The sequence below is a fragment of the Ictidomys tridecemlineatus genome, chromosome 10 (genome assembly GCF_052094955.1).
Source record: "Ictidomys tridecemlineatus isolate mIctTri1 chromosome 10, mIctTri1.hap1, whole genome shotgun sequence".
NCBI classification, from domain to species: Eukaryota; Metazoa; Chordata; class Mammalia; order Rodentia; family Sciuridae; genus Ictidomys; species Ictidomys tridecemlineatus.
In genome coordinates, this window is record NC_135486.1 from 98368597 (window position 1) to 98383382 (window position 14786).

Below are 14786 nucleotides of genomic sequence, written 5' to 3' on the forward strand. Positions count from 1 at the left end.
AATACAATAATACTGGGTGTCTTTAACACACCTCTCTCACTACTGGACAGATATTCCAAACAAAAACTAAATAAGAAAACTAGAGAACTAAATAATAAATCAATAATTTTGACTTAACAGACATATATAGACTATTTCATCCATTAAAAAGCAAATATAATTTCTTCTCAGCAGCACATGGCTCCTTCTACACACACACACACACACACACACACACACACAATAAAAGTTATTTAAAAAGAGTAATTCATGATAAGGGTCTTACGTGGGTATTTATTTTGAAACTTTTCACATTTCTTTGTTTCATATTCAAGAACTATTTTTTACTTACATGTATAAAAAAGTAATAAATAAAATTACTATTTTAATACTGATCTGGAAAACATTTAGCAAATTTATAAAATTCTTAAGATGGGGTCACATACTCAGATCTATTAACAGAACTTTATCACCCACTTCAATTTTCTAAAACAAAATTTTGTTTAAGATAGTAATGAAGGGAGAAAAAGGGAAAGTGAGGTAGATGTAAATCAAAGACCTTAATGTTTGGCACATGATATTGGTACTTTCAATGAAGTCTTGCTCTCCATGACCTCCTGGAAAGTACCCTGAACTTAGAAGAAGTGCCAGCTTTTAAGCAACCTTGTATTGTTTTTAAACAAGTCATTTCCCTAAGAATTAAAGTGTTCTTTTAACAATATGGATGTTACTGCTTCAGTTCACCAGGTTAATTAGAGATTTAAGGGATGTTATGAAAACATGCTAGAAGAAAAAGTAAAGCTATGGAATAAATTATTCCCTATTCTGAAGTATATAAGAATTGCAAATATGAATCAAGCTGTGTTTTTCCTCAGGTTCCAATATTGAAGTATTCATAAAAGATCAAGTCCTAACTTGGGTTGTCAGCTATTCTTTGAATCTAGAATTTCAGAAAAGTCAGCTATGTAAAGATTGGTAAACCAATTTATTTATAAATATATCAACCCATTAAGTTAAATGATATAATTGTTAACTATGATTGAACCAAGCAACCACACCCACACAGAAAAATAATAAATGCTGAGACATGACTTGGAATATTCCTACTTCATGACCCTTCCTATTTAAACTCTGAACCAGGACTTCTTTGTTAGAATGATCCTTAATCTCCACATTTGCCTCCAGTGACTTGGAACACAAAACCCTGTATTATATGGAAATATTACTGAAACATGATGAAGTTGGCATTCATGTAAACACTTATGGGGGATCACTGCTGTCAATAGCATAAGATAACACAGTCCAACCCCAGCAGTCTTTATATAAGAGCTCTTTGATTTAAAAAAATTTTGTTCAACATCATCTCCCTAAGACTAATTTAAAAATATTTGAAAAATTTGAGGGGTACATATCATTGGGGGATTTCCATTACTACAGGAAAAGGATCACTTTAGGGCCAATGGAATGATGGAACCCATCCCAGAGAAAGAAGAATATATTGTTCCTCCCATGACTAAAGAAAAAGGTCTATACACATGGAAAGGTCCTTTGGGTGCAAATTTGAGGACATAAAAGAAACATGATGATCACTTCCTGAAACATTTTTTTGAACCTCTCAGAAGGTTTAGAATGATGCCTTATAGCATAACACACCATGAAAGTCCCAAATAATTGGTCAGCTCTGATAATGTTGACAGTAAGTGGGAAGGGTCATTTTGCTCACTATATGTGTGGATAAAACAAGGAGGTCCATGTGCCAAAGCACAGGATCCCACTTTGAAAACAGTGGCTGAACATTAAAGAATATGCATGTTTAACTAGGCATGTAGTACCATGAACAGTGAGGGATCTGAATCAGTTAGGGCAACCTGGCAGCAAAATTTAATAATTACCTTACTGCAAGAGAAAATTTCAAGAGCATCATTGTAACAGCAGTATCAAATGAGTGATAATGACGTCTTTTTCCTCTACCCTACTTGTGAAAGAGCATTGTTTTCCTTGACTAAATGATATCCTTACTTCTAGAAAAAAAATACAGGCTTGTGGTTGAAGGTATCTACTATTAACAGGAAATTAAATTCCTCTTAACAGAAAATTCTCAAGATTTTTTGTTAAATTTAACTAATTATTTGAAATTATTTAACTGATTTGAAACATCAAACATGTGACAGTCATGGAATCCCATGCACTGGTGTTCTACTTAAAATGAAATGGATGATGCTGGGATTCATAAGGATAAGATCTTCCAAGTCCTGAGGTAGGGCTTGGTGGTTTGCACAGTAAGAGAGCATCTGCCTATGTACCTGAGTCCCTAGTGTCAAACACAAGTTGTTTGGATGAAACAAAGTTCTGAAAGAAATCTATCACTTTTTCAACATCTGACTTCTTTAACTTTTTCTAGCATTCTTAGTTTCATGGCTGGTTTTTCCAAATTATCACAACTCCAGAACTCAGCTGAAATCTCACCTTATGTAGAAGATGTAATTGTTGTAATGATTTTGAACTTCTTTTCAATATTAGCTAGCATTCATGTAAACACTTATGGGGGATCACTGCTGTCAACAGCATAAGATAACACAGTCCAACCTCAGCAATCTTCACATAAGATATTAACACCTTGCTAAAGAAGAAAGCTATCTATGCCTTTGCATTCAGATCTGGCAGCAAACATGAGGGAAGTTCTAAAAGAGCAGATAATTTTACTTCAGGATTCCCAAAGAGGTTATTCAAAAAGCTCACCTGATCTATTCTAGTAGTTCATATCTTGTCTGTCCCTGTAATATTGACCATTTGTACATGACAACAGACAAAATCTCTAGAGAGCTTGAGAGTTCGTCTATGTACAAAAGCTCCAAGGATAAAAGGAGAATACAGGAAGTGTCTTGACACTCAGTTCACACAGTGTAGAATTTACTAATTTTAATGTCCTTTGTAGACTATGCTGAAATTTGAAATAGTGATGAATTGAAGAGAATGATTGTCTACTATTTTCCTAATGCTATACTTTAATTTTTAGGCAGCTTAAAATCTAAGAAATAAAACTGATTTTTAGGATTAAAATTGAAATAGCAATGATAGACTTAGTACATTGATAATATGATTAGAAGAATAAAGAGAGTATTCTTATTACAATATTACTGTAATAATATTCTTAACAATACTGGTCACAGGATTTTCACTTAATGGTGTTGATATGAATGTACTATATTAAGAATTACATTATTATTAAGAAATAGGTCTTGAATTTAAAGGGACAGATGAATTTTGGTTAATTATGAGCAAAAGATCCATGGACATTCTCCTATTATTAGTGAAATAATTTCCACATGAACTACTCTAAACCTCGGTACAAAATTATATTCCCATTTATAAGGAAAATTAAGGGACACTTATGCACATCTAGTTCTTAAATCATTACCATAGAGGTGCCATTTTAATTGCCACTTCAAGTCCCTTTTCATTTTAGGAGAAATATAAATTTGAAATATAAAAATCATTGGTTTGTCAATAGCAGTTAATTCTAATTAAATCTATATGGACTGTTTTTAGCATAATAAAAATCAATAAATCACTTGATATTTTAGAGACTGTGCTGAAGAAAAAGACATCATAAAGCTGACAATACCCATAACCTACCAATTGTAATCATAATTTAGCTACTTAGGCTTATATGCAATCACATTGCAATAAAGATACATGCTTTCAAAAAGAAAATATATAAAATACCTACTTTAATTCTAAAATGTCATTCAATTTCAAACACATTAATAAAATCTATGAACCATGTTTTTTATCAAATAAAATCAGCAATTTTAAAAACACTAAATTCCTTATCAAAAATATATTATCATATAAATAAAATACTTAAAGCCTCATTCTCTGTTTATTATGAGAGCATCTATAAACCCATTTCTAAAGATTTCTGAATGGCAGTGAATGGTTAATGATTGGAAGAAAAAGGGTGCTCTTCTTCAAGTCAATAGATAAAGCCTAAAATACTTCTTTCAAATTACAATCACAGAACTGGTGAAAGACGGTTGAAAGTTAGATTAGCATTATTGTTTTGGAGAGGTTTTAAGGAAGGAGTACCTGAACAATATGCCACTCTTCTAGAGATTTCATCACCTTTGGATAACTAGGATTCATATATGACTTGAATGTGTTTAGTGGCTCTTATCTAAGAGTTCTATCAGAATCACGATGAAGTGTGTGTGTGTGTGTATATTTCATATATATATATACTTCATATATATATATTTCATACATATATATTAATAGGAATAAATATTATATATAATAGTATATATTAATTGGAATATATAATATTCCCATAAAAATAGTATGAATATATAATACATATATTAATAGGAATATCCAAGCCTTAATACATTTACTGAATCTAGATTTTCAGGGGTACGCCTACACTTGTAAGTTTTCAAAACTAGCCTGAGGACACTCTAATGCAGTTTTAGGGCAGAACATGAGAAGCAGAAATCCTCCACTTCAGTGTCAACTCTGTTCTCATGCAATTTTCCTTTATCATTTGAGAATTGTCCCAAAAGGACAGGCTGAACGGTCACCTGGCATGAAGTGGGACATCAATGTCCTCTTCCAACCTCTCTTTATGGGCCATCTAGACACTACCCACTTTCCAGTGCTAAATTCAAACCCTCATTTATCATTTCAATCCTAGACTATTCTATCCACTCCATGCTCTAGTGAATTTTCTCAGTGCTTATCATCTTTATGAGTGGTAGACATTCACTTCTATTTAAAATCTTTGGTTTTTGAGGATGGCAGTATTGGTTCCTTTGGGTTCCTGCCATCTGTGAAGCAGTCCACGGACACCACAGAGATCCTTACAACCAGCTGGCTAGGAATTAACTTGACAATCACTTTCCCAACAAGATGGGGATGTTTAGGGTTAACTGAGCCTCTGCAGTTATAAGGCGGCAGGGTGGGCACTCAAGTTCATCTCCTCTCAAAGCTGAGTCCTTTCCTACACCACACTGTAAACAGGAACACATTTTTACTCTTTTGTATTTACCACAAAAACTTTCAGTGATGATTTATAAAGAGTTTTTTGATATTCTGACACTGAAACAGCCTGACAAAAAGGAGAATTTTTAAGAAATGTATGGTAAATATACTAATTACAAAAGTGAGCCTGGCTTTAAATGACCAAGACAATTTACTACATTACAACAGCCCTTTCTCTAGCAAGCTCTTATTCTCTGGGTGACTATCCACTTGCTCAAGTCATTCCAGGGCCAGGTACCAGGGAACTATGGATGCCTAGATGCCCCAGGGTCCATGAAAAGTAAAACAATGGGTCACTCCTATAGCTGCTTCCCCTGTCTCCCTTGGAGACTGCAGTCAGGGCTCCAGACCACCCTCTCCCAGATGGTGAGTCTGCAGTCTGCATAATTCCTCTGCAAGATTTGCTCCCTGTTTCTAGGGACCTGTGAGTAGAAACATCGTCCTTCCTGTGAGTCATGTCTATGTCTGTATATCTTATCATATATGACTCAAAACAGTTCTGGGAACTCTAAACATTTATTGATTTCATCAATAAATAACATTATCAAACCCATTAGATACACTTATAAATCTTCAAAAAAAAATCTAAGAAATATCCATTCATGAGAGTGCAATGAAGCAGACTGCAATAATACCCTGGACACCTTTGAGTTGGTGTCAGTAATGAGGAATGAAACTTTGTTTATTTCATTCTACATAACAAAGTTCTGCTCTTCTCTCTTGAAATTCTAAGAAATTGCAAAGAAATTTCCAGTTTATACTACTTAGGTAAGAAGTGTGTACTTAGAGGTTACACAAGAGCCAAAACTTTCTCTTGAACAGATATTAATTTCACACATGACCTATAAAGAAAGGGAGCAAGTATTTGAGTGTGTAATGAGGGGGTGTGGCTATGGCCAATAAACAGAGGAACCATAGGCAGATGTCTGTGGCTTCAAGCTGGGACACCCCAATTCAGAAAGCTTAAGCCATACATAGGCCACATGTCACCCAGTGACATGATGGGTACTGCAGCCTGAGTTTAGCTGGTGAGCCACATGCACTGTCTCTGGAGGTAAACAGGGCTTTCTAGGACACCTACATCTGCAGCACAACTTTCTATTGTCAGATACTTTGTCCACTTTAAAAATATCATTACATTATTTTATTTACATAAATTGGAAATATAAAAAATGGCAAAATCAATTTGTCTTTAAATATTTGGGAAAGAATACACTACATACTAATAGGCTTGTTTTTTAAATATGTATATGAGATTCTGATTTTTTTCTAGGCATCCATCTATAAACCTGCTGATTATAAGTTCCAAAATTCTGTCTTGGATATAAATTTAAAAAGGCCTCTTTGAGATGTTAGTGATTGATATAGTTGAGTATTCTCAATTCACTGAGGAAAAAGTGCTGTTTTAAGTGATTTATTTCTGAGAAACTCCTATTTGTCCACTGGGCATCACAGGTGGTGTGACAACACAGGAAATGAAGGGCCAAAGACCCCAACCCATATTGCACTTTGGCAACTGAAGATAGACTGATTTTTTCTGGAGTTTTCCTTCAGAATACCTGGAGTTATCTAACACATCCATTTAAATGAGTTACATAGAACATAAGAGGTCACTGGCTTTTACCTAAAGGACCATAAAGAATCTAAAATAATTTGTTATGACAAGACAGATGAAGAATGTCAATGTGGAGATACAAATTTATGTGTAAGCAGAACCATTATTTTATATAATATTTCTGTGTGACATGTTTTTATAAAGTTCAGTATTAAATTTGATAAGGCTCCTTAGATGTAGGCAACAATATTTATTGTCCTATCATTAAGTAGTAATTTTGAAATATTACATGTTTAAAATTATTTGCTTTGTCCAACAATCCAATAATGCAATAGAAAGATCTCTCAGGTGATGAAACAGATTGAACTTTTTTAAGTTTCACTTTCACAGTCTTCCACTTACAAAGTGGTACAGAATCATAAGTGATACAAAAATTCCAGGCATTTAAGCATTTCAGGACCATAGTAAATGCCCATATTTATACTGCTAGTTACTGGAAATAATTAACATAATTCTCTAAAATTCTTCCTATGATTAAGATTCTTTTTCAGATGTAAAACTATAAATTTTGTAGCATACAAAATAAAATAAAATTTTACTATAGATGTACTTTAGAAATTCCTAGGAACTCCCAATTTTATATGATATGTCAAGAGCTTTGTAATGTTGTGAACAACCAATAAAAAAATAAAAAATTAAAAAAAAATATTTTCTTAAAAAAAAAAAAAGAAAAGAAGAAATGTTTCCTACTAATTCAGAAAATAGATTGCTTGAGTGAAAAATAGGGCACACTGAAAAAAAAAAAGGAAATTCCTAGGAAATCTTGATTCTAAAATGTGACAAATGCTAAATTACTACAGGAATGAGAATGTGATGAGACCAAGAAGGGGAAGCAGTTGGTCCCTTGACACCAGCCTGCCTTGGTACCTACTCAACCACCAGTACTCCTGGGGAGGCAATGGAACACCCAGAGACAGGGAAAACTAAAGGTAAAATGGCACAGCCCTTGGTAATGCCATTCTCACTCAGATTTAGGGACAAATTTTAAAAATGTTTTTATGCAATGCCATTAAAAATTTGTCACCTTTCAAAGATAAATTACAAAGCTCAAAAGCAGGCATTTGTTCCTTTAAGGTCCCCAAGGGCACCTACTATCTCTCCCCAGCTGTCAAATGAACCTAGAATACACGTTTGAGACATAATCCCCCAGATATTTTCTGAGAGGACTGGGTCCAAATATCTGTGGATCATGTTTACAGAGCCCATACTTTCCAGCAATAGACACTGTATGTCAACAGCATCACACTTATGTGGGACTTCAACAAGTAGATGAAGACTTGGGCCACCAAGTGGAAAAGCTCCTCTGCTTCTAGATTGGGTTCCTTCAGCCACTTGATCCTGGATCCAACAATACATACAGTGGCTTCTCAGTTACTCTTTAAGTTAATTTTTAATAAAAGTCATCTTCCCTCCCACAGTTAAATCTGCTGACTACAGAACTCAGGGTGGCTCAAGTATAGTAGTGACATTTAAATATATGTAAATGTGTATCCAACTGCCAACTTTCACAGGCAAAAGGCAGAATATTTCAAAGTAGGATTTATTATTTTAAATTTTAGGTGCCTGGTGAAAACTAATTTATCTATACATATTTGATTTCACTAAAATCATGAAGCAGCACCTGTCCAAGCAGTTTGTGAAGAAGCAGCTCATAGAATTGTGTGAGCTGAGAGGGTTATGAACAATTGGGGAAACAGCTACTTTGGATGAATCTAACTGTTATAGTTCACAAATCTAATCAATAGAGGGTAGAAGGCATAGAGATCTCTGGCCATTATGGTGGACTTACCCTGAACAAGGAGCTTGGCTTCCGATAAGGTCCCCTCTGGCCTCAGCTTTCAGGTGAGCTTCCTCATTCACCACCATGACAACCTTTCTCTTGAGTTTTTCCATCACCATCAAGAAATGAGTTTTCAAGAGCTGAGGATTTCTTCAATCAGCTGGGAAAACACTGTGGAGACAGACATCAGGATTCTGCTCTTTACAAACATGAATTCACATCAAGACAGATTGTAATGACAACTGAGAACAACCAAACACCCCGCCCCCCTCCAGCACATGGCTTCTGACTTTCAGAGCCTAAGTCCCAGCCTTTTTTCTAGCCCAAAACATAATTGCATAGTTAATGTTCAAAAATGATTACTTTGGAGGCTGAGACAGAAAGATCATGCATTCAAAGTCAGCCTCAGCAACTTAGCCCTAAGCTACTGACATCCTGTTCCTAAATAAAATATAAAAATGTCCAGGGGACTTGGGCTGGTTAAGCACCCTGGGGTTCAATCTCTGATAATTCCCCCCCCCAAAAAAATACTGAATTGAATTCAATATGCTTCCTTATTTTTTAAAAGAAGTTTGAGCTAATTTTGAATTGAAAGAAAAATCTTCTTAACTTTTGGAATTAATTATTTTCAAACAAAGAATTCCTAAATTGGAAAAGGTTCCCCAACCCCTTTTTTAGGGGAGAGATACCCTCTGCTGTGTAATTGTGACACTGCACAGAATTTTCTCATTTTATCATGTCTATCCACAAACACCACTTTATTTAGTAGCACTTGGAGTTGTAATAACAGTTCCAAACTTGAACAAGCCATTATTAAAAGAAATTTCCCCCAAAAGTAACATATACACATTGAGTGGAGCTTCTGCTTTCAACCGCTCACAGTATTTATTCTCTAAAACCTTTATCGCATTGTTCAGAGGCATTGCACACCGCTGACCAAATTCCCTTTTCTTAAATGGCAATGGATCCAGACTCTTCTGAATTGTGTCAGTGTTTTCCTCACTCTCTTCTCCTTGAGGAACTCCTAGATGGTGGTTTCTTTGAGGGTTTATCTTTGGCTCTTTCTCTTTTTCAGCTCACATGTCTTTCTAGGTAATTCCTGTCACTTCTATGGGCTTTTGCTGCAAGTTAATAAGTCTCAGAGCCAGTTTTCTTTATTTTTTCTGGATGTCTCAAAACAAACAAACAAACTGGGTTTAAATCTAAACTCTTTCTTTCCTCTCCAACTGTTGTGGTTTGAATATGAAGTATCACCCAGAAGCTCATGTGAGAAAATGAGGGAAAATTCAGAGGTGAAAGGACTGGCTTATGAGAGCTGTGACCTAATCACTTTTGTGAAATTAAGAGTTAATTTCTGTTGTTGTATTCTGTTCTGTTGTTGTTAACTAATATGGAGAGTGACCTAGTCTTTGTTTGTTTTCAGGGAGAATTTGTAAGTTACAAGTGAATTATTAGGACCCTGAAATTAAGAAACTAGACATAACTCCAAATTTTGTTATTGTTAGATTCAAGAGTTATGACTGCCAAGCTATTATAAAATGTTTTAAATTCTTACTCTCAGTTTCTGTATCATTGCAAACAAGTTACAATTTTCAAACCTGCACCAGTCCAGAGATATCACACTTTGAACAATGTTTCTCCAATAGTGACTAATAAAGAACATTTATTAAAAATGTCCTAAATGAGAATTAGTAGTTAAAGCTTTATTCAATATAAATATGTGTTAAATATGCTCTAAGTTTTTTTATGTGAAAAGTAAACATTTAAGTCTAAAATAAATTCAGTTGCTGAGCCATCTGTGGGCTGTGTATCAACTATGTTCCACATAGTAGCCTCCTGAGGGGACAAGTCTGGCACTGGGAACTCCCTGAGGCACTCCTCACATGGATTCACTGCCTTATGCAGGTGAACTTCCCCCTCAAGCTCTGCCTAAGATCCCACACAGCACCTGAGATGAGTGTGACCTGCCAAGATGTCAGTCAACCTGCTACCTGCAAGACATCACAAGGCAAGAATCTGCCCTTGAAAACTTACCCCGCTGCCTTTCATGTGCCCCCTTAAATAAACCACTGCAGCTAATGTGTCTTGGTCTAGTTTAAGAACCCCTATGGATTAGATCTATCAGGGGCTTTTCTTTTGTAAATATATTTCTGAGTGTTTTATTATTTGTTAATTATTTGAGATATTAGGATTTAGGATGGCTTAATTATTTAAGATATTAAGATTTAGTGTGGCTATTTATTGGCAACTTACAGAATAAGCCTTAAGGAAGCATTAAGTCAAAAAAGGAAATTAGTATATACAGCACATATTTATATGCACACTACCCAATTAATAGGGCTACATGCTATTGTAAAAATCAAAATTCCCACAACCAAAGAAAAATCTTCTGATATTTGAGCTGTCATAATTAAAAGAATAATCTCTCCTACATGACTTATGAGGACACATATAGCACGGATGAATGAAACTAATAGGTATATGATCAAATTTTAATAACCACTAAAAACACAACACAAAGCAAATGAGTATATCTCCATTATCAAAGAAATATGAGCCAAAAACATACTAACCAAGAACAATTAGACCTAAATTAATTCCTATTGTTTTATTCATTATGGGGATTCGTTCATTCTATAGTGGTTTTACCAAAATGCTGAAATATTTCCTAGCACTTGGTAGCATCTGCTCTTCTATAATAGAGAAAATGGGTATGACAGAATTTTACTGAAATTAATTAAATTCATATATTGAGGGATATTGACATTCTTCAAATATGTTATGAACCTGAAAGTATTGCTAATGAGTAAAATTATTTTGTTTAAAAATTTTTTTGAGATAAACATTAAAGTAAAGAATGTGAAATCATTAATAAAATTGTTTTTAGTAATTACCAAGACCACAGGGTTTTATGCTTATTATGTTAAAAAAAAAGAAAGGAAAGGAAAAAAAGGAAAATGTTAGAAAATTGATGGAGATAAAGGTTTCTCTAGCTTTCATATGATTTTCAAGAATAATAATCTGTCAACTACATAAGTCTTAATACTTTTCTAGTATAAAGAAGTTATATTTAACCTCACTAATTTAAATAAGATAGAATTTTTTATTCTCAAGAATATTGAAAATGTAGAAGTCTGACTAGAATATTAAATAGTGATTAGTATGTGGAGAGTATAAATTCGCGTTGCCACTTGTAAAGGATGGCTGTGTCTAAAATAATTATGTAGCCCATGATCCAGAATAATCTATTTCTGGGCACATAAGCCAGAGCAGACTAAGATATACAGTATAAAATATAGTTTGTAGGGCTGGGTCTGTAGCTCAGTGGCAGAGTGCTTGCCTAGCATGCATGAGGCACTGGGTTCCATCCTCAGCACCACATAAAAATAAACATATAAAATAAAGGCATTGTGTCCATCTACAACTACATTTTTTTTAAAAAAATATAGTTTGTATCACCCCATAAACTTTTTGACTTTAAGTCCTACATTTGCAGATATATTTAATATTCACAATTCAGAACCAAATAATATATATTCATGAAAAAATAAATACCATTTACTCTGACACTTTTACTGCATTCTATTCTCTCTTAAAATGAAGATTCTGAATTACTAAATTGATTTTATTAACTGCTGTTTGGAAAACACTGCCCTGAAAAACTAGCAATATGTACATAACAACATCTATAAGTCTGTTTACTCTGGTATTTCTATGAAGTAAGGTAAATAACAAAAGTATAGAGAAAAAAAAACAGAAAATAACTTAAATGTCCACGAATAGAAAACTAAAATGTGAAATACAATGCAGTTACCAGTTTAAATTAGATCTAGGCAACATGGATTCATCTCTGTGTAATATGAATACTTCTTAAAAACACAATGTAGAACAAGAAAAAATAATCTTTTTTTAGAATACCATATAAAGATTTTCAGCAATATCACATTATGTTTATAAATATATAGATATAAAAACATGAGAAAAGTCTAGAAGTATATTTTAACATATTAACTCACAGTAGGGTGGGGGTATTAGCAGATAAAGAGGACTTTAGCTATACATGCAATGTTTTAATTTTTAGAGTTTAAAATGTTACTTGAAAAAAATATTTCAGATTTCAGTAAGTTTTGAGGTATGAATTGATAAAAATTAGAACAGATGTGAGAAAGAATTACATACAGTTCAGTAGAACCAGGTATAATATTCATACACATGAATCCATGAAAAAGAAAAAAAACTTAAAAAGAAATCATAAGGACTAAGGAAAGATTAGAATTAGGGAGGCAACAGTTGGAGAAAAAAGCATGAAGTGGGCGAAAAGGAGGAAGAAAAGCCCTACAGCTGGTAAACTGATCCATCCCTCCCTGGTAGTTCAACCATATAAATAACAGAGTGGCAGGCTTAGTGGGAAAGTACTTTGCAACTCTGTTTACACAGACAACAGAAAATGTCACCATAGTGGCAAATTGAACCCAGTAAGGCCAATTAAGCCTTTTACCTTAATGTTTTATATTAGCTATTTACTTACTGTTCCTCTGTTGGTCTGCACTGATGTGTTAGGACTTAATACAACGATGAATCATTGTATTGATGAATTCTGCCAATTCCACAAAGCACAGCCATTTTATTTAGTGTTCTGAATGCCTTGTTTTTTTTTTTTTTTACTCTCCTCTGGTTTTAATTAAGAAACACTTTCAAAAGAAGAGAAGTTAAACTTAAACCTCACATGTCCTTTATTAAACTGAATTGAATACTATTCAAAAAATTTTTTTTTGCTTAGCATATTTTTAAAGTGTTATATTCACTTCACATTTCTCCTTGATAAATTAGGGAAAGATTAGAGAAAGAATAACATATTCAGATGGGCAAAATATAATAATGAAATAGTAAAAACCACTGAAGAGGTTTGTAAATCAACAAACCTTATAGCTACTGCATAAGCAAATTTCTGTGATTACAATTTATTATTTATAAGAGAAACTTTGCATTTTAAAGGGCTATATATTTTTTAAAATAGTGATATTTACTGCCAGCTCATTTTCTTGCTTCTCAAATATATTCATGTATTCTTTTAATTATGTATATTTGAGATTAAGGATCATATCTTCAACATATTCTATAAACCCTAGGAAAGTGTCATGCACCAACTAGGTATGCCAATACTTGTAAAAATAAGTACTTGTTTTTAAATACTTTTAACGATAAAGTAAATCCGTGTAATGTGTATTGTGTAATGTGGACATATGTGAAAGTCTTGTTTCTATGAAGTAAGGTAAATAATAAAAGTATGTAGTTGTTAAAAACAAAGGCAATTGACCTAAATGTTTATTTATTAATCCTAAGACTGTCTTTTCCTCACTATTCACACTGAATCATATTAGTAATCATATTAGTAATTACTTTTCTAAATGCTAGGAAAATACTGGGAAAATACCAACAGATTATTTTGAGAGGGGTTATAATTCAACAAAGATCAACAGCACTCTGGAAAGTTACTCGTGCATTTTAAGAGTAAGGGATGTTTTCCTGCTTTGATTTTTCTCAATTGTTCCTACTGGATAACAAAAGGCAAAACAGCTGGAGGATTCATTCTTACTCATGAGATAGGTGCTATGTTGCTTCCTTGGCCATGTTAAAAATCAGTGAAGGAAAAGACAATTATTGCAGTTTCAGCCTTTCTCTTAGTCTTTTTGTGAATGAAGGCCCCCACTAGAATCTCCTGTTTCTCTTTTTCCATAACAACACCAGCACAACCATAGCAAAAGCAACCAATCAAAACAATCAGCATTAGTGAAGAGGTAAAGGGCCAATGGTGAGCAACAGGAAAAAGAAGCAGATGTAACCCCACATCCCCTGCCTTGAATGAGTTGGAACATGTTGATGCTTTTTTGGAGGTAGGTAAAGAACAGAGTGGACACTCATCATCACACTAATGGACTCTTACTCCCTTGAAATAGTCTCATGATCACCAAAGCAAAATCCTATTATTTACATACCAGGAAAAATTCAAGCCTTTATCTTAGCAATTTAAAAATAGCTACCAAAATTAAAAAATGAAAAGAAAAAGAACAGACCATTGAAAGTAAACATTATTTGACTAAAAGCTACAACCTAAATAGTCTAATTTACAGAGCTTATTTTCTATAAAGGAACTACCACTAGATTTTTTTTCTAGAATTTAGTCTCCTGTAGATATGTACAGAAACCTAAATATTAATTAAGTTAAAAATTCTGAAAGAAAATTTCCCAAAGTAGAAACCCAAGCAAAGACATGCACGGGTCAAAAAGGTACAGATATCTCTATATCTCTTCCTTTTTTAATATTTATTTTTTAGAAGTAGTTGAACACAATACCTTTATTTTATTTATTTT

At 33.6% G+C, this 14786-nt stretch overlaps 1 long non-coding RNA gene across 4 annotated transcripts in view; it reads right to left on the reverse strand.

Moving 5' to 3' along the window:
* Window positions 1-14786, reverse strand: part of LOC120887505 (uncharacterized) — a 99361-nt gene that overhangs the window by 14706 nt on the left and 69869 nt on the right. For all 4 annotated transcript variants that reach the window (XR_013426752.1, XR_013426751.1, XR_013426749.1 and 1 more), the window contains one exon: window positions 8424-8585. This is a non-coding gene — a long non-coding RNA (uncharacterized LOC120887505). The remainder of the gene's footprint in view (window positions 1-8423; window positions 8586-14786) is intronic.